The following is a 22538-nucleotide window of genomic DNA, read 5'->3' on the forward strand; positions in this document are numbered from 1 at the left end:
AGCTGCTTGATTAATATTTAAAAAAGTTTAATTAATTACTTTGTAGAATAAAACCCATCGTTATTTTTACTAGAAACGATTTTTACCCCGAAATAAAAGTGATAAATGTGATCCATCGTTTTGATTCTAGCTATAAAAGGTTTCCTAGGATATTCTACTTTCGTTTTCCTGTCCAAATATTTATTTAGTGTTGTTACACTGGCAACACAAGTGTGCTTTTAACATACAATCCAAAAATATTAACTTTCTACATAATACACAAGTTACACTTTGTATTTATCAGATTCACAAACCAGTTTAAGCTCAACTTTTAGTACAGACACATGGAGTAGGTAAAGTATAAATTAAGATTCTTTAACTGTATTAAGTATTCAAAAGTTATAGTATACATAGAAAATAATAATAGTATACATAGAAAATGTAATAGTAAACACTTAAACAACACTAAATTAATGTTCTACTTTTTTTAAGATTGAAGGGGCTAATAAATAGTTTATTAATTGATTTATGGACTAGCCAATTGACTAGTTTGTTAACCAGTCTATGGACTATCAACTGCTCTATTGAACAGTCCACAACGGGTTGTTGCTTATTGTTAATGACTAGTCTATAGATTTGACAATAGACTAGCCGTAGATTAGTCAATAGACTATTTGATGGCCTAGTCCATAGACTAATCTAATACTAATCAATACACTATACACAATATACTAACCAAAAGACAGGATAACAGTCTAGTCTATAGTCTAGTCTATAGTCTAGTCTATAGTCTAGTCTATAGTCTAGTCTATAGTCTAGTCTATAGTCTAGTCTATAGTCTAGTCTATAGTCTAGTCTATAGTCTAGTCTATAGTCTAGTCTATAGTCTAGTCTATAGTCTAGTCTATAGTCTAGTCTATAGTCTAGTCTATAGTCTAGTCTATAGTCTAGTCTATAGTCTAGTCTATAGTCTAGTCTATAGTCTAGTCTATAGTCTAGTCTATAGTCTAGTCTATAGTCTAGTCTATAGTCTAGTCTATAGTCTAGTCTATAGTCTAGTCTATAGTCTAGTCTATAGTCTAGTCTATAGTCTAGTCTATAGTCTAGTCTATAGTCTAGTTATAGTCTAGTCTATAGTCTAGTCTATAGTCTAGTCTATAGTCTAGTCTATAGTCTAGTCTATAGTCTAGTCTATAGTCTAGTCTATAGTCTAGTCTATAGTCTAGTTATAGTCTAGTCTATAGTCTAGTCTATAGTCTAGTCTATAGTCTAGTCTATAGTCTAGTCTATAGTCTAGTCTATAGTCTAGTCTATAGTCTAGTCTATAGTCTAGTCTATAGTCTAGTCTATAGTCTAGTCTATAGTCTAGTCTATAGTCTAGTCTATAGTCTAGTCTATAGTCTAGTCTATAGTCTAGTCTATAGTCTAGTCTATAGTCTAGTCTATAGTCTAGTCTATAGTCTAGTCTATAGTCTAGTCTATAGTCTAGTCTATAGTCTAGTCTATAGTCTAGTCTATAGTCTAGTCTATAGTCTAGTCTATAGTCTAGTCTATAGTCTAGTCTATAGTCTAGTCTATAGTCTAGTCTAGTCTAGTCTATAGTCTAGTCTATAGTCTAGTCTATAGTCTAGTCTATAGTCTAGTCTATAGTCTAGTCTATAGTCTAGTCTATAGTCTAGTCTATAGTCTAGTCTATAGTCTAGTCTATAGTCTAGTCTATAGTCTAGTCTATAGTCTAGTCTATAGTCTAGTCTATAGTCTAGTCTATAGTCTAGTCTATAGTCTAGTCTATAGTCTAGTCTATAGTCTAGTCTATAGTCTAGTCTATAGTCTAGTCTATAGTCTAGTCTATAGTCTAGTCTATAGTCTAGTCTATAGTCTAGTCTATAGTCTAGTCTATAGTCTAGTCTATAGTCTAGTCTAGTCTATAGTCTAGTCTATAGTCTAGTCTAGTCTATAGTCTAGTCTATAGTCTAGTCTAGTCTATAGTCTAGAGTCTAGTCTATAGTCTACTCTATAGTCTAGTCTATAGTCTAGTCTAGTCTATAGTCTAGTCTATAGTCTAGTCTATAGTCTAGCCTATAGTCTAGTCTATAGTCTAGCCTATAGTCTAGTCTATAGTCTAGCCTATAGTCTAGTCTATAGTCTGGTCTATAGTCTAGTCTCCATTCTGGCTTAAAATCGTTACACTGTGTTAATACTAAGTCATAGGAATGCAAACATTTCACATTTTGCAACCCTAAAAGAAGTAATAAATTAAAATTTTTCGGCAACAGAAATTGTCCCAGGGCTTTATAAATATTTATCGCCATCACAAAACAAATGTTGGGAGTTTCCTTTTAGTGGAAATAATTAAAATATATTTTAATAGTCTAGTCTAGTCTATAGTCTAGTCTATAGTCTAGTCTATAGTCTAGTCTATAGTCTAGTCTATAGTCTAGTCTATAGTCTAGTCTATAGTCTAGTCTATAGTCTAGTCTATAGTCTAGTCTATAGTCTAGTCTATAGTCTAGTCTATAGTCTAGTCTATAGTCTAGTCTATAGTCTAGTCTATAGTCTAGTCTATAGTCTAGTCTATAGTCTAGTCTATAGTCTAGTCTATAGTCTAGTCTATAGTCTAGTCTATAGTCTAGTCATAGTAGTCTATAGTCTAGTCTATAGTCTAGTCTATAGTCTAGTCTATAGTCTAGTCTATAGTCTAGTCTATAGTCTAGTCTATAGTCTAGTCTATAGTCTAGTCTATAGTCTAGTCTATAGTCTAGTCTATAGTCTAGTCTATAGTCGTCATAGTCTCTATAGTCTAGTCTATAGTCTAGTCTATAGTCTAGTCTATAGTCTAGTCTATAGTCTAGTCTATAGTCTAGTCTATAGTCTAGTCTATAGTCTAGTCTATAGTCTAGTCTATAGTCTAGTCTATAGTCTAGTCTATAGTCTAGTCTATAGTCTAGTCTATAGTCTAGTCTATAGTCTAGTCTATAGTCTAGTCTATAGTCTAGTCTATAGTCTAGTCTATAGTCTAGTCTATAGTCTAGTCTATAGTCTAGTCTATAGTCTAGTCTATAGTCTAGTCTATAGTCTAGTCTATAGTCTAGTCTTATCTAGTCTATAGTCTAGTCTATAGTCTAGTCTATAGTCTATTCTAGTCTATAGTCTAGTCTATAGTCTAGTCTATAGTCTAGTCTATAGTCTAGTCTATAGTCTAGTCTATAGTCTAGTCTATAGTCTAGTCTATAGTCTAGTCTATAGTCTAGTCTATAGTCTAGTCTATAGTCTAGTCTATAGTCTAGTCTATAGGTCTAGTCTATAGTCTAGTCTAGTCTAGTCTAGTCTATAGTCTAGTCTATAGTCTAGTCTAGTCTATAGTCTAGTCTAGTCTAGTCTATAGTCTAGTCTATAGTCTAGTCTAGTCTATAGTCTATAGTCTAGTCTAGTCTATAGTCTACTCTATAGTCTAGTCTATAGTCTAGTCTAGTCTATAGTCTAGTCTATAGTCTAGTCTATAGTCTAGCCTATAGTCTAGTCTATAGTCTAGCCTATAGTCTAGTCTATAGTCTAGCCTATAGTCTAGTCTATAGTCTAGTCTATAGTCTAGTCTCCATTCTGGCTTAAAATCGTTACACTGTGTTAATACTAAGTCATAGGAATGCAAACATTTCACATTTTGCAACCCTAAAAGAAGTAATAAATTAAAATTTTTCGGCAACAGAAATTTGTCCCAGGGCTTTATAAATATTTATCGCCATCACAAAACAAATGTTGGGAGTTTCCTTTTTAGTGGAAATAATTAAAATATATTTTAATAGTCTAGTCTAGTCTATAGTCTAGCTATAGTCTAGTCTATAGTCTAGTCTATAGTCTAGTCTATAGTCTAGTCTATAGTCTAGTCTATAGTCTAGTCTATAGTCTAGTCTATAGTCTAGTCTATAGTCTAGTCTATAGTCTAGTCTATAGTCTAGTCTATAGTCTAGTCTATAGTCTAGTCTATAGTCTAGTCTATAGTCTAGTCTATAGTCTAGTCTATAGTCTAGTCTATAGTCTAGTCTATAGTCTAGTCTATAGTCTAGTCTATAGTCTAGTCTATAGTCTAGTCTATAGTCTAGTCTATAGTCTAGTCCTATAGTCTAGTCTATAGTCTAGTCTATAGTCTAGTCTATAGTCTAGTCTATAGTCTAGTCTATAGTCTAGTCTATAGTCTAGTCTATAGTCATAGGTCTAGTCTAGTCTAGTCTATAGTCTAGTCTATAGTCTCAGTCTTATAGTCTAGTCTATAGTCTAGTCTATAGTCTAGTCTATAGTCTAGTCTATAGTCTAGTCTATAGTCTAGTCTATAGTCTAGTCTATAGTCTAGTCTATAGTCTAGTCTATAGTACTAGTCTATAGTCTAGTCTATAGTCTAGTCTATAGTCTAGTCTATAGTCTAGTCTATAGTCTAGTCTATAGTCTAGTCTATAGGTCTAGTCTATAGTCTGGTCTATAGTCTAGTCTATAGTCTAGTCTATAGTCTAGTCTATAGTCTAGTCTATAGTTTAGTCTAGTCTATAGTCTAGTCTATAGTCTAGTCTAGTCTATAGTCTAGTCTATAGTCTAGTCTAGTCTATAGTCTATAGTCTAGTCTAGTCTATAGTCTACTCTATGTCTAGTCCTATAGTCTATAGTCTAGTCTATAGTCTATCTATGTCTAGTCTATAGTCTAGCCTATAGTCTAGTCTATAGTCTAGCCTATAGTCTAGTCTATAGTCTAGTCTATAGTCTAGTCTCCATTCTGGCTTAAAATCGTTACAATGTGTTAATACTAAGTCATAGGAATGCAAACATTTCACATTTTGCAACCCTAAAAGAAGTAATAAATTAAAATTTTTCGGCAACAGAAATTGTCCCAGGGCTTTATAAATATTTATCGCCATCACAAAACAAATGTTGGGAGTTTCCTTTTTAGTGGAAATAATTAAAATATATTTTAATAAAATTGTATACTTTTAAAAAAAAAAAATAAATAAATAATATTTTTAATAAAAATAATATTAAGTAACTTCTATTTTAAATGTCTGAATAATTCACTGCCCTACTGTAGTTCCAAAAAATAAAAATAAACAAATTAAAAAACTAAGAAATAACACAAAACGCATTATTTTAAAAGTCTTGTTATTTTGAAATTGATCATAATTATCCTGATTTTTTTTCTGAAATAGTGTGCTATGCTTGCATCCTTTTATTTTTATTCAGTTTTTTATATTTTTTTTGGCATCTCTTTAGTTTTCTTCCCATTTCACATTAATGTCAGTCCCAAATTGTGGCCAACCAGACTATATAATTACACCAGACAACATACAGTGTTCAACTTTTTTGTCTACCTTCTTTTTGCTGATGTTTAAATAAATGTTACTCTTACGTACTTTTGTTCCTTGTATACGAATTAAAGAAATTAAAGTGAACTTGACCCAGAGCTAGTGGGAATTCATTAGTTGGTTTAGTTATATGAGAAAAGAAATAAAATAATAATATTAGATAAATGCGTTTACACTGGGCAAATTTTTATATTCACACCAACTATGCCTTTAAAATACATATTTGGTTACATTTTTGGAGTATACCAAAATATGGTGTAAATCCCATGAGTATATTTTGGCCTCTTCCAGATTATGGTCTATAGTCTGGTTTCTAATCTTGTATATTGTTTGGTTTATAGTCTATTCCATAATCTTCTCCACAGTCTTATCCAAATTCTCGTCTATAAATGTCATCTATAGTCAAGTCTGGAAGTCTGACTTATAGTTTGTTCTATTGTCTCATACAGATTCTCTATAAAAAATCTGTTTATTATTCTCATTTAATTATCGGCTGTACTTTGGACTATAAGAAGATCAATATATAGATTCCTACAGATTTTTTGTCACAAATTTCGTCTAAAGTCGGGTCATTTATATTGTGGAAAAATCTGCATATCAGTCTTACCTCGCCTCGTCTATAGTCCAAATTATAGTCTCATTATTAGTCTGGTATACAGTTTGACCTTGATTCTAGACTACAGTCAAGTCTATTTTCTAGCCTATAGTATAGTATATAGTCTAGTCCTATAGTCTAGTCTATAGTCTAGAACTATAGACTAGACTATAGTATAGTCTAGTCTAGTCTAGTCTAGTCTAGTCTAGTCTAAGTCTAGTCTAAAGTCTAGTCTATAGTCTAGTCTAAAGTCTAGTCTATAGTCTAGTCTAAAGTCTAGTCTATAGTCTAGTCTATAGTCTAGTCTATAGTCTAGTCTATAGTCTAGTCTATAGTCTATTCTACAGTCTAGTCTATAGTCTAGTCTATAGTCTAGTCTATAGTCTAGTCTATAGTTTAGTCTATAGTCTAGTCTATAGTCTAGTCTATAGTCTAGTCTTTAGTCTAGTCTATAGTCTAGTCTATAGTCTAGTCTATAGTCTAGTCTATAGTCTAGTCTATAGTCTAGTCTATAGTCTAGTCTATAGTCTAGTCTATAGTCTAGTCTATAGTCTAGTCTATAGTCTAGTCTATAGTCTAGTCTATAGTCTAGTCTATAGTCTAGTCTATAGTCTAGTCTATAGTCTAGTCTATAGTCTAGTCTATAGTCTAGTCTTAGTCTAGTCTATAGTCTAGTCTATAGTCTAGTCTATAGTCTAGTCTATAGTCTAGTCTATAGTCTAGTCTATAGTCTAGTCTATAGTCTAGTCTATAGTCTAGTCTATAGTCTAGTCTATAGTCTAGTCTATAGTCTAGTCTATAGTCTAGTCTATAGTCTAGTCTATAGTCTAGTCTATAGTCTAGTCTATAGTCTAGTCTATAGTCTAGTCTATAGTCTAGTCTATAGTCTAGTCTATAGTCTAGTCTATAGTCTAGTCTATAGTCTAGTCTATAGTATCTAGTCTATAGTCTAGTCTATAGTCTAGTCTATAGTCTAGTCTATAGTCTAGTCTATAGTCTAGTCTATAGTCTAGTCTATAGTCTAGTCTATAGTCTAGTCTATAGTCTAGTCTATAGTCTAGTCTATAGTCTAGTCTATAGTCTAGTCTATAGTCTAGTCTATAGTCTAGTCTATAGTCTAGTCTATAGTCTAGTCTATAGTCTAGTCTATAGTCTAGTCTATAGTCTAGTCTATAGTCTAGTCTATAGTCTAGTCTATAGTCTAGTCTATAGTCTAGTCTATAGTCTAGTCTATAGTCTAGTCTATAGTCTAGTCTATAGTCTAGTCTATAGTCTATAGTCTATAGTCTAGTCTATAGTCTAGTCTATAGTCTAGTCTATAGTCTAGTCTATAGTCTAGTCTATAGTCTAGTCTATAGTCTAGTCTATAGTCTAGTCTATAGTCTAGTCTATAGTCTAGTCTATAGTCTAGTCTATAGTCGTCTATAGTCTAGTCTATAGTAGTCTATAGTCTAGTCTATAGTCTAGTCTATAGTCTAGTCTATAGTCTAGTCTATAGTCTAGTCTATAGTCTAGTCTATAGTCTAGTCTATAGTCTAGTCTATAGTCTAGTCTATAGTCTAGTCTATAGTCTAGTCTATAGTCTAGTCTATAGTCTAGTCTATAGTCTAGTCATAGTCTAGTCTATAGTCTAGTCTATAGTCTAGTCTATAGTCTAGTCTATAGTCTAGTCTATAGTCTAGTCTATAGTCTAGTCTATAGTCTAGTCTATAGTCTAGTCTATAGTCTAGTCTATAGTCTAGTCTATAGTCTAGTCTATAGTCTAGTCTATAGTCTAGTCTATAGTCTAGTCTATAATCTAGTCTATAATCTAGTCTATAGTCTAGTCTATAGTCTAGTCTATAATCTAGTCTATAATCTAGTCTATAGTCTAGTCTATAGTCTAGTCTATAATCTAGTCTATAATCTAGTCTATAGTCTAGTCTATAGTCTAGTCTATAGTCTAGTCTATAGTCTAGTCCATAGTCTAGTCTATAGTCTAGTCTATAGTCTAGTCTATAGTCTAGTCTATAGTCTAGTCTATAGTCTAGTCTATAGTCTAGTCTATAGTCTAGTCTATAGTCTAGTCTATAGTCTAGTCTATAGTCTAGTCTATAGTCTAGTCTATAGTCTAGTCTATAGTCTAGTCTATAGTCTAGTCTATAGTCTAGTCTATAGTCTAGTCTATAGTCTAGTCTATAGTCTAGTCTATAGTCTAGTCTATAGTCTAGTCTATAGTCTAGTCTATAGTCTAGTCTATAGTATAGTCTATAGTCTAGTCTATAGTCTAGTCTATAGTCTAGTCTATAGTCTAGTCTATAGTCTAGTCTATAGTCTAGTCTAGAGTCTAGTCTAGAGTCTAGTCTATAGTCTAGTCTATAGTCTAGTCTATAGTCTAGTCTATAGTCTAGTCTATAGTCTAGTCTATAGTCTAGTCTATAGTCTAGTCTATAGTCTAGTCTATAGTCTAGTCTATAGTCTAGTCTATAGTCTAGTCTATAGTCTAGTCTATAGTCTAGTCTATAGTCTAGTCTATAGTCTAGTCTATAGTCTAGTCTCTAGTCGTCTAGTCTATAGTCTAGTCTATAGTCTAGTCTATAGTCTAGTCTATAGTCTAGTCTATAGTCTAGTCTATAGTCTAGTCTATAGTCTAGTCTATAGTCTAGTCTATAGTCTAGTCTATAGTCTAGTCTATAGTCTAGTCTATAGTCTAGTCTATAGTCTAGTCTATAGTCTAGTCTATAGTCTAGTCTATAGTCTAGTCTATAGTCTAGTCTATAGTCTAGTCTATAGTCTAGTCTATAGTCTAGTCTATAGTCTAGTCTATAGTCTAGTCTATAATCTAGTCTATAATCTAGTCTATAGTCTAGTCTATAGTCTAGTCTATAATCTAGTCTATAATCTAGTCTATAATCTAGTCTATAGTCTAGTCTATAATCTAGTCTATAGTCTAGTCTATAGTCTAGTCTATAGTCTAGTCTATAGTCTAGTCTATAGTCTAGTCTATAGTCTAGTCTATAGTCTAGTCTATAGTCTAGTCTATAGTCTAGTCTATAGTCTAGTCTATAGTCTAGTCTATAGTCTAGTCTATAGTCTAGTCTATAGTCTAGTCTATAGTCTAGTCTATAGTCTAGTCTATAGTCTAGTCTATAGTCTAGTCTATAGTCTAGTCTATAGTCTAGTCTATAGTCTAGTCTATAGTCTAGTCTATAGTCTAGTCTATAGTATAGTCTATAGTCTAGTCTATAGTCTAGTCTATAGTCTAGTCTATAGTCTAGTCTATAGTCTAGTCTATAGTCTAGTCTATAGTCTAGTCTTTAGACTAGACCTTGGGCTGAACTTCAGACTAAACAATAGAATAGATTATAGAATACTCTTTATACTAAATTAAAGACTAGACTATAGACTTCTCAATAGACTAGACAATAGACTAGACAATAGACTATACTATAGACTAGACTATAGACTAGACTATAGACTAGGCAATAGACTAGACTATACTATATTCGACTATAGACTAGACTATACTATAGACTACACTATAGACTAGACTATAGACTAGACTATAGACTAGACTATAGACTAGACTATAGACTAGACTAGACTATAGACTAGACTATAGACTAGACTATAGACTAGACAATAGACTAGACTATAGACTAGACTAGACTGTAGACTAGACTATAGACTAGACTATAGACTAGACTATAGACTAGACTGTAGACTAGACTATAGACTAGACTATAGACTAGAATATAGACTAGAATATAGACTAGACTATAAACTAGACTCTAGACTAGACTAGACTAGACTATAGACATGACTATAGACTAGACTCTAGACTAGACTATAGACTAGACTGTAGACTAGACTAGACTCTAGACTAGACTCTAGACTAGACTCTAGACTAGACTCTAGACTAGACTCTAGACTAGACTATAGACTAGACTATAGACTAGACTATAGACTAGACTATAGACTAGACTATAGACTAGACTATAGACTAGACTATAGACTAGACTATAGACTAGACTATAGACTAGACTATAGACTAGACTATAGACTAGACTATAGACTAGACTATAGACTAGACTATAGACTAGACTATAGACTAGACTATAGACTAGACTATAGACTAGACTATAGACTAGACTATAGACTAGACTATAGACTAGACTATAGACTAGACTATAGACTAGACTATAGACTAGACTATAGACTAGACTATAGACTAGACTATGGACTAGACTATAGACTAGACTATAGACTAGACTATAGACTAGACTATAGACTAGATTATAGACTAGATTATAGACTAGACTATAGACTAGACTATAGACTAGACTATAGACTAGACTATAGACTAGACTATAGACTAGACTATAGACTAGACTATAGACTAGACTATAGACTAGACTATAGACTAGACTATGGACTAGACTATAGACTAGACTATAGACTAGACTATAGACTAGACTATAGACTAGATTATAGACTAGATTATAGACTAGACTATAGACTAGACTATAGACTAGATTATAGACTAGATTATAGACTAGACTATAGACTAGACTATAGACTAGACTATAGACTAGACTATAGACTAGACTATAGTCTAGTCTATAGTCTAGTCTATAGTCTAGTCTATAGTCTAGGCTATAGTCTAGTCTATAGTCTAGTCTATAGTCTAGTCTATAGTCTAGTCTATAGTCTAGTCTATAGTCTAGTCTATAGTCTAGTCTATAGTCTAGTCTATAGTCTAGTCTATAGTCTAGTCTATAGTCTAGTCTATAGTCTAGTCTATAGTCTAGTCTATAGTCTAGTCTATAGTCTAGTCTATAGTCTAGTCTATAGTCTAGTCTATAGTCTAGTCTATAGTCTAGTCTATAGTCTAGTCTATAGTCTAGTCTATAGTCTAGTCTATAGTCTAGTCTATAGTCTAGTCTATAGTCTAGTCTATAGTCTAGTCTATAGTCTAGTCTATAATCTAGTCTATAATCTAGTCTATAGTCTAGTCTATAGTCTAGTCTATAATCTAGTCTATAATCTAGTCTATAGTCTAGTCTATAGTCTAGTCTATAGTCTAGTCTATAGTCTAGTCCATAGTCTAGTCTATAGTCTAGTCTATAGTCTAGTCTATAGTCTAGTCTATAGTCTAGTCTATAGTCTAGTCTATAGTCTAGTCTATAGTCTAGTCTATAGTCTAGTCTATAGTCTAGTCTATAGTCTAGTCTATAGTCTAGTCTATAGTCTAGTCTATAGTCTAGTCTATAGTCTAGTCTATAGTCTAGTCTATAGTCTAGTCTATAGTCTAGTCTATAGTCTAGTCTATAGTCTAGTCTATAGTCTAGTCTATAGTGTAGTCTATAGTCTAGTCTATAGTCTAGTCTATAGTCTAGTCTATAGTCTAGTCTATAGTCTAGTCTAGAGTCTAGTCTAGAGTCTAGTCTAGAGTCTAGTCTAGAGTCTAGTCTAGAGTCTAGTCTCTAGAGTCTAGTCTAGTCTACAGTCTAGTCTATAGTCTAGTCTAGAGTCTAGTCTATAGTCATGTCTATAGTCTAGTCTAGTCTAGTCTAGAGTCTAGTTTATAGTCTAGTCTATATTCTAGTCTATATTCTAGTCTATAGTCTAGTCTATAGTCTAGTCTACAGTCTAGTCTATAGTCTAGTCTATAGTCTAGTCTATAGTCTAGTCTACAGTCTAGTCTAGTCTATAGTCTAGTCTATTGTCTAGTCTATAGTCTAGTCTATAGTCTAGTCTATAGTCTAGTCTAGTCTATAGTCTAGTCTATAGTCTAGTCTATAGTCTAGTCTATAGTCTAGTCTATAGTGTAGTCTATAGTATAGTCTAGTCTATAGTCGAATATATAGTATGTTCCTAGTCTATTGCTAGTCTATAGTCTAGTCTATAGTCTAGTCTATAGTATAGTCTATTGTCTAGTCTATTGTCTAGTCTATTGAGAAGTCTATAGTCTAGTCTTAATTTAGTATAAAGAGTATTCTATAATCTATTCTATTGTTTAGTCTGAAGTTCAGCCAAGGTCTAGTCTAAAAGTCTAGTCTGCAGTCTAGTATATAGTGTAGTCTGTTTGTCAAGTCTATGGTCTTGTCTATAGTCTATTCCACAGTATTGCTATAGCCTAGTCATATAGTCTAGCTGATAGTCTACTTTATAGTGTTGTATATAGTCTAGTCTGTAGGGTAGTTTGTAGTATTACTTAATCTAGCCTGCAGTATAGGCTAGTCAATAGTCTAGTATATAATCTAGTCTAAGTCTAGTCTATAGTAAAGTGTAAAGTCTATAGTTGTAGATTTCATCTTTTGTCTGGATAATGTTTTGCTTTATGATCTGGTTTGAAGTCCGGATTCTGTGATTTAGAGTTTTCTTATGATCTGGCGCTTTAAATGTATTCAATTGTCTGAGTTGGAATAGAATTCAGGATTAAAGTGAACACTTCTGAATATACTTAAAATTTTACAATATTTTGTAACGAAATTTTTAATAACCGTCGGCATTTTAAAACGTTGACAATAGTTTTTTTTTTTGCTAAGGATAATTTGCTTTTCATCTGCTTTTCTGATGTTTTAATATTTTGTTAATAAAAACCACAAAGTGATACAAAAAAAGAAGATTTTTTAAGCTCGTGTTTGGCACGTACCATGCCAAAATATCTAACTGCATTATGGCAGTTTAAAGGTTTGCTAAAAGGAGCGAATTTGTATTTAATATTCGAAACAAATAATCGGTAAAATTCATTAATGTTGTCGGCTTTATAACGCCATGATTTTCACAATGATGGATTACTGCCACAAAGAAAAGATCAGTTTAAATCATTAAACAGAAATAAAAATCGGTTTCATTAAGAGTTTAGCAGTTGTGTACATTTTTGCAGTTAAGTCATTTAGAAAGCACTACAGGTGATATGTTACGTTTAACAAAGCTTTGGTCATGATTTTCGCTACTGATCTACTATACAAATCAATTTGGTAGGCATTGAATTGGAACTAGAATTGATCAGAAGATCAACTGCGGAATTTTTCTATATAAAATGGATTTTGATTTTGTGTGATGATCTTTTGATCAATAAGGACGTTTCTGGCAATACTTGAGTTTTGTATAGTATTCAAATTCTGTGCTCCCTTCATGAATTGATAATTTTCTCAAGTGATTACTACAGTGTGTTCAGAAAAAGTGTTTATTGTAGAAAGTTTTGTTGTTGGTTGATATTCATTCATATCTTAAGGGTTTTTTGGTCTGAGTTTGTGCTTAATTACTACCATACACTATTATGGTTGATCTTTTTTTCTTTGACTTTTTCGCAAAAAAAAAACTCTTTTTTGGTCTAAATGGTTGATCATTTCCGTTAATGCTTTAAGCGTTATTTGACGAGGCAGACAAACCGAAAACAACAGCAACAAAAAGACAACTGTATAAAACTATGGAAAAAACAACGTCTTGATTTAATTATAAATGTCTGTTAATACGCTTGAAATATGACCCTTTAAGTAAAAAAAATTTCTTTAGAAAAGTTTCTTCTTTTTTGGTTTGTTGAAAAAATAAGAACTAATTTTATATTATTTGGCAGACTGCCCAACACAAGTATTGCGTGAGCCAACTTGCTTAGAATTAAATTTGAAAAGGATCATTTCTAACGGTTTTATTAAAAACTATAAATTAAGAACATATTTTAATAAAATTATATGGTTGCAGAATATTTAACTTAATTTCAAAATTATGAAAACAAATGTTTTAGCTTAAATATTTTCTTACAATAAAATACCTCTAAAGAAAGGAAAAACAGGACACGGAACTAGTCCAGTAATTGGTCTTTTGTCGTTAGTTAGAACATTTTATATAAAAACTTATTGTTGCTCCCCTCTAAACTCTGAATACTCTAACCGTGGGTAAATATTTTCTAAATGTTAATGCAAAATTTACTAACGCTTGTTTTAGGCACAACACAAAATATATACTTATTTTAAACTTAATTATAACTCTTTTCTGTTTATGTTAAAAAAAGTAACAAAATTTTTAATGAATGAATTTATATGCTTGTAAATATTTTGCTAATGAATGAAATTTTTATTTTGTGGTTTTGGGTTTTTTTTTCTTAAGTTTTAGTTGAAATGACAAATGATATGTATCGGGAACTAAACATTAATTAAAAGTGCCAATACATAATTATAATGATATGTTTTACAAGTCATTTGGGAAAAATAACAAAAAATATTCACCGTTTGTATTTTGTTAGAAATAAAAAAATTCTTGAAGAGGCAAAAAAGAAATTAATAGAATATTGTTACATAAAGGTCGATTAAGAAAATACCTATGGGAACCAACTAAATAGAACAGAAATAGAACTGAAAGAGAACTGAACTAGAACTAAACAAGAACAGAACTAGAACAGAACTAGAAGAGAATTAGAACAGAACTAGAACAGAACTAGAACAGAACTAGAACAGAACTAAACAGAACTAGAACAGAACTAGAACAGAACTAGAACAGAACTACAACAGAACTAGAACAGAACTAGAACAGAACTAGAACAGAACTAGAACAGAACTAGAACAGAACTACAACAGAACTAGAACAGAACTAGAACAGAACTAGAACAGAACTAGAACAGAACTAGAACAGAACTACAACAGAACTAGAACAGAACTAGAACAAAACTAGAACAGAACTAGAACAGAACTAGAACAGAACTAGAACAGAACTAGAACAGAACTAGAACAGAACTAGAACAGAACTAGAACAGAACTAGAACAGAACTAGAACAGAACTAGAACAGAACTAGAACAGAACTAGAACAGAACTAGAACAGAACTAGAACAGAACTAGAACAGAACTAGAACAGAACTAGAACAGAACTAGAACAGAACTAGAACAGAACTAGAACAGACCTATAACAGACCTAGAACAGAACTAGAACAGAACTAGAACAGAACTAGAACAGAACTAGAACAGAACTAGAACAGACCTAGAACAGAACTAGAACAGAACTAGAACAGAACTAGAACAGAACTAGAACAGAACTAGAACAGAACTAGAACAGAACTAGAACAGAACTAGAACAGAACTAGAACAGAACTAGAACAGAACTAGAACAGAACTAGAACAGAACTAGAACAGAACTAGAACAGAACTAGAACAGAACTAGAACAGAACTAGAACAGAACTAGAACAGAACTAGAACAGAACTAGAACAGAACTAGAACAGAACTAGAACTGAATTAGAACTGAACTAGAACTGAACTAGAACTGAACTAGAACTGAACAGAAAGAACTGAACTAGAACTGAACTAGAACTGAACTAGAACTGAACTAGAACAGAACTAGAACTGAACTAGAACTGAACTATAACTGAACTAGAACTGAACTAGAACTGAACTAGAACTGAACTAGAACTTAACTAGACTGAACTAGAACTGAAGTAGACTAAACTATAACTGAACTAGAACTGAACAAGAACTGAACTAGAACTGAACTAGAACTGAACTAGAACTGAACTAGAACTGAACTAGAACTGAACTAGAACTGAACTAGAACTGAACTAGAACTGACAAAAACTGAACTAGAACTGAACTAGAACTAGAACTGAACTAGAACTGAACTAGAATGAACAGAACTGAACTAGAACTGAACTAGAACTGAACTAGAACTGAACTAGAACTGAACTAGAACTGAACTAGAACTGAACTAGAGCTGAACTAGAACTGAACTAGAACTGAACTAGAACTGAACTAGAACTGAACTAGAACTGAACTAGAACTGAACTAGAGCTGAACTAGAACTGAACTAGAACTGAACTAGAACTGAACCAGAACTGAACCAGAACTGAACTAGAACTGAACTAGAACTGAACTAGAACTGAACTAGAACTGAACTAGAACTGAACTAGAACTGAACTAGAACTGAACTAGAACTGAACTAGAACTGAACTAGAACTGAACTAGAATGAACTAGAACTGAACTAGAACTGAACTAGAACTGAAATAGAACTGAACTAGAACTGAACTAGAACTGAACTAGAACTGAACTAGAACTGAACTAGAACTGAACTAGAACTGAACTAGAACTGAACTAGAACTGAACTAGAACTGAACTAGAACTGAACTAGAACTAACTAGAACTGAACTAGAACTGAACTAGAACTGAACTAGAACTGAACTAGAACTGAACTAGAACTGAACTAGAACTGAACTAGAACTGAACTAGAACTGAACTAGAACTGAACTAGAACTGAACTAGAACTGAACTAGAACTGAACTAGAACTGAACTAGAACTCTGAACTAGAACTGAACTAGAACTGAACTAGAACTGAACTAGAACTGAACTAGAACTGAACTAGAACTGAACTAGAACTGAACTAGAACTGAACTAGAACTGAACTAGAACTGAACTAGAACTGAACTAGAACTGAACTAGAACTGAACTAGAACTGAACTAGAACTGAACTAGAACTGAACTAGAACTGAACTAGAACTGAACTAGAACTGAACTAGAACTGAACTAGAACTGAACTAGAACTGAACTAGAACTGAACTAGAACTGAACTAGAACTGAACTAGAACTGAACTAGAACTGAACTAGAACTTAACTAGATCTGAACTAGAACTGAAGTAGACTAAACTATAACGGAACTAGAATTGAAATAGAACCTAATTAGAATTTAACTAGTCTAGTCTTTAGTTTAGTTTGTAGTCTAGCCTATACATATGTCAGTCTATAGTCCAGTCTATAGTGTAATCTATAGTCTATTCGATAGTATAGTCTAGTCTTATCTGGTCTATAGTCTATTCTAATCTATGGTATCGTCTATAGTCTGCTTTATAGATTGTTTTTCAACCGTTTTAATAGTTCGATTTATTCCGATTCTGAACTAAAAATATTATGCATTCTTTTAGAATCCAATAAGGTGTTTTACCCCTTGATTTTAAGACTAAGTTTTTTGTTATAGCCTCTAACAAAATTAATATTCATATACAGCTGAATTTATTATATTCAAACATTTCAGTGGACAAACATAAAACAGATAAAATATGAGCGAAGTTTTTTAATGATTAATTATAAAAGGGTTGTAACTTGTTTTAAATTTTTCTCTTTTAACTTTTCTTTTTCTGCAAAATTTATTTCGTCAAATATCAATATATTCAAGCAGTCAATGATCGCACATTTGACAGTTCATTAGGCAATATTTTCAAATTATTTTCAAATTTTTTTTTTCTTTTTAATTACACTTGACTACAAAATTTATTAACTATATGGGGTGTATACATTCATACGATTGCTAGTATCCGATTATACGATCGGCTTAAATTTTACATTTCGAAGAAAGACGCTGTTCAGCCCAAATCATAACTTGGAGTGATCATTTTTCGGGTTTGGTCAAAAATTATTCTAGACATCGGTAAAAAGTTCCCGGGGGTTTTCGACAGCAAATGAAGTACATATTTAGATATGTATGTACGAAACAATTACAATGTCAGTTGTAAGTTTTTCTATGTTCTCAATGGTTTTTCATATACACATGTATTTAAAATCAAAACTTTTTAAGAAAAATTTTACTTTTTAATGTTATAGGCGGAATTTTGTGATAACTAATCGCATATATAATTTAAAGTTTATTCAAACTTCATATCTGCAGTAAATTATTTTGTTTTCTATTTGTGAAAATATTTGCATGTTAAAGAGTTATTTTAAGAGACTTTACCAAAAGAAAATAAAAAACTATCTACAGGCAATTTTTTCGTAACAACTAAACAGTGTTTGTGTTCAGATTACAACACCCACACCTATGAGCGTACCTTAGAAGTGGTCGTAGAACTGAACGAGAACTAGAACTGCACTAAAACTGAACTAGTACTGAAATGAACTAGAACTGAACTAGAACTGAACTAGAACTGAACTAGAACTGAACTAGAACTGAACTAGAACGAACTAGAACTGAACTAGAACTGAACTAGAACTGAACTAGAACTGAACTAGAACTGAACTAGAATTGAACTAGAACTGAACTAGAACTGAACTAGAACTGAACTAGAACTGAACTAGAACTGAACTAGAACTGAACTAGAACTGAACTAGAACTGAACTAGAACTGAACTAGAACTGAACTAAACTGAACTAGAATGAACTAGAACTGAACTAGAACTGAACTAGAACTGAACTAGAACTGAACTAGAACTGAACTAGAACTGAACTAGAACTGAACTAGAACTGAACTAGAACTGAACTAGAACTGAACTAGAACTGAAACTAGAACTGAACTAGAATGAACTAGAACTGAACTAGAACTGAACTAGAACTGAACTAGAACTGAACTAGAACTGAACTAGAACTGAACTAGAACTGAACTAGAACTGAACTAGAACTGAACTAGAACTGAACTAGAACTGAACTAGAACTGAACTAGAACTGAACTAGAACTGAACTAGAACTGAACTAGAACTGAACTAGAACTGAACTAGAACTGAACTAGAACTGAACTAGAACTAGAACTGAACTAGAACTAGAACTGAACTAGAACTAGAACTGAACTAGAACTGAACTAGAACTGAACTAGAACTGAACTAGAACTGAACTAGAACTGAACTAGAACTGAACTAGAACTGAACTAGAATGAACTAGAACTGAACTAGAACTGAACTAGAACTGAACTAGAACTGAACTAGAACTGAACTAGAACTGAACTAGAACTGAACTAGAACTGAACTAGAACTGAACTAGAACTGAACTAGAACTGAACTAGAACTGAACTAGAACTGACTGAACTAGAACTGAACTAGAACTGAACTAGAACTGAACTAGTACTGAACTAGAACTGAACTAGAATTGAACTAGAACTGAACTAGAACTGAACTAGAACTGAACTAGAACTGAACTAGAACTGAACTAGAACTGAACTAGAACTGAACTAGAACTGAACTAGAACTGAACTAGAACTGAACTAGAACTGAACTAGAACTGAACTAGAACTGAACTAGAACTGAACTAGAACTGAACTAGAACTGAACTAGAACTGAACTAGAACTGAACTAGAACTGAACTAGAACTGAACTAGAACTGAACTAGAACTGAACTAGAACTAACTGAACTAGAACTGAACTAGAACTGAACTAGAACTGAACTAGAACTGAACTAGAACTGAACTAGAACTGAACTAGAACTGAACTAGAACTGAACTAGAACTGAACTAGAACTGAACTAGAACTGAACTAAACTGAACTAGAACTGAACTAGAACTGAACTAGAACTGAACTAGAACTGAACTAGAACTAGAACTGAACTAGAACTGAACTAGAACTGATCTAGAACTGAACTAGAACTGAACTAGAACTGAACTAGAACTGAACTAGAACTGAACTAGAACTGAACTAGAACTGAACTAGAACTGAACTAGAACTGAACTAGAACTGAACTACAACTGAACTAACAACAACTGAACTACTGAACTACAACTGAACTACAACTGAACTACAACTGAACTACAACTGAACTAGAACTGAACTAGAACTGAACTGGAACTAGAACTGAAAGAACTAGAACTGAACTAGAACGAACTAGAACTGAACTAGAACTGAACTAGAACTGAACTAGAACTGAACTAGAACTGAACGAACTGAACTAGAACTGAACTAGAACTGAACTAGAACTGAACTAGAACTGAACTAGAACTGAACTAGAACTGAACTAGAACTGAACTAGAACTGAACTAGAACTGAACTAGAACTGAACTAGAACTGAACTAGAACTGAACTAGAACTGAACTAGAACTGAACTAGAACTGAACTAGAACTGAACTAGAACTGAACTAGAACTGAACTAGAACTGAACTAGAACTGAACTAGAACTGAACTAGAACTGAACTAGAACTGAACTAGAACTGAACTAGAACTGAACTAGAACTGAACTAGAACTGAAATAGAACTGAACTAGAACTAACTAGAACTAAAATAGAACTGAACTAGAACTGAACTAGAACTAAAGTAGAACTGACGGGAAAAAGGTTTTATAAGTGAATAACCTAAATCGAATATAGTTGTAATTAAAGTTCCGTCATGATCGTGATATTAATTTTTAAAGATTAAGAACCATATATTTCTAGTGATCATCTGTCTGTTCAGGTCCTTTAATTAATAATCTAAAATGCCTCTAGTTTCATAGGTTTTGATCTAATAGGAAAAATTAATTGTAATCTGTTCTCACACAAATCTTACCTCCACCTACGAACCTGAACCGCTGGAAAAAAATCCTTGTAATTTACAAACGGAAAATAGTTGCAAAAAAATGTGTAATAGCTCATTGTAGGCTGATACGTAAAAAACTAAACTAAAACATATCTAGACTTTTGTAAAAGATAATAGTGTTTTCGTTTGCCATTATTCCCATTTTTTGGTTTTATTGCCATATTGCAATTGGTTGCAATTTTCAGACCATAAATGTGTGAGAAACCAAATTTTTATTAGAAGGAAATTGCAGATGGTCGATTAACATGCAAACTAAACAAAAATAATCTTGGAGTTTGTTTTGTATTTGGTTTGTAGACAAAAAGGAAAAAAATTGGTGGTAAAAAAATAAAACCAATAGACATGGTAGGATGTTTTTGGATTTTTGTAAAAGGAAGTAACAAATTTTATGTTTGGCGGTAAAAAACAAACAATACCACAAACAAAAAGAAACATTTTTTTAAAACCTTTTAAAAAAACAAAGAGAAAATAAAACTTTGTAATTAAACTATCAAAACAAGATTTGTTTCAAACACAAATTTTTCAAAACTTTTTTCTCCAAACTTTTGCTTGCTATACATACAAAATGGAATATAGTATATACATATGTATGTATGTATATTATAGGTACGAGTACGATGTCCAATACTAAATCCAAGAATTCTAGTTGCAGTTGTAGTTTGATCACCCCTATCATTATAAATGTTGGTTGCTTGGCCCTATGACAGTAGACGATTGATGGCCAGCTATATACGTGATGCCTAAATGTTACTCAGAGTTTTCCTTTTTTTTAGTTTTTTATTTCGGATTTTATTTATTCCGTATTTTTTCTTTTTTTTTATTATTGTACAGCGTTTAAATACATTTCTGTTGTAGGCTGGGTGATGTTTATACCCAATGAATTGTGCCACAATTTAAAAAGGAATTTAAAGGAATTGAATCGAACATAAAATCGGTTCTAATCGATTAAGAACAAGTAAAATCGTTAATATTAAACCATAGACCGGTCTAAAGACAAGACTACACAATGGTATAGAGTCTACACTACAGAATGGTCTAGAATCATGACTAAAGACTGGTCTATAGCCAAACATAAAATCGGTTCTAATCGATTTAGAACAAGTAAAATCGTTAAAATTAAACCATAGACCGGTCTAAAGACAAGACTACACAATGGTATAGAGTCTAGACTACAGAATGGTCTAGAATCAAGACTAAAGACTGGTCTATAGCCAAGACTATAGACTGCTCTATAGTCAAGACTATAGACTGTTTTATAGTCAATACATAGAATGATATATAGTCAATACTATAGAATGTCCTAGGATCAAGACTAAAGAATGGTTTAGAGTTTTGACTAAAGACTAGTCTATAGACCGATCTACAGTCAAGACTATAGACTACAGTCAAGAACGATCTATAGTCAAGACTATAGACTGCTCTGTAGTTGAGACTATAGACTGATCTGTAGTTAAGACTATAGACGGATTTATAGTCAAGACTATAGACTGACCTATAGTAAAGACTGTAGACTAATCTATAGTCAAGCCTGTAGGCTGATATATAGTCAAGACTGTAGGCTGATCTATAGTTAGATATTCAAGTATATATACTGCTCTTTAGTCAATACTATAGACTGATCTATAGTCAAGACTATAGACTGATCTATAGTCAAGACTATAGACTGATCTATAGTTAAGACTACAGACTGACCTATAGCCAAGACCAATAGACTGCTCTATAGTCAATACTATAACTGTTCTCTAGTCAAGACTATATAATGTTCTATAGTCTAGATTATAAACTGCTTTAGCAGTCAAGACTATAAACTACTCTATAGTCAAGACTATAAACTACTCTATAGTCAAGACTATAAACTGTTCTAATAGTCAAGACTATAAACTGTTTTATAGTCAAGACTATAAACTGTTTTATAGTTAAGACTATAACTGTTCTATAGTCAAGACTATAAACTGTTCTATAGTCAAGACTATAGACTGTCTTGACTATAGACTGTAGACTGTTCTATAGTCAAGACTATAGACTGTTCTTAGTCAAGACTATAGACTGTTCTATAGTCAAGACTATAGACTGTTCTATAGTCAAGACTATAGACTGTTCTATAGTCAAGACTATAGACTGTTCTATAGTCAAGACTATAGACTGTTCTACAGTCAAGACTATAGACTGTTCTACAGTCAAGACTATAGACTGTTCTACAGTCAAGACTATAGACTGTTCGATAGTCAAGGCTATAGACTGTTCTATAGTCAAGACTATAGACTGTTCTATAGTCAAGAACTATAGTCTGTTCTATGATGAAAACTATAGAATGTTCTATAGTCAAGTCTATAGACTGTTTATAGTCAGACTATAAACTGTTCAATAGTTAAGACTATAGACTGTTCTAT

Source organism: Lucilia sericata, unplaced genomic scaffold, assembly GCF_015586225.1.
Source record: "Lucilia sericata isolate MDLA Ls3-8-SP2 unplaced genomic scaffold, ASM1558622v1 Contig001546F_arrow, whole genome shotgun sequence".
In the NCBI taxonomy this organism is placed as follows: Eukaryota; Metazoa; Arthropoda; class Insecta; order Diptera; family Calliphoridae; genus Lucilia; species Lucilia sericata.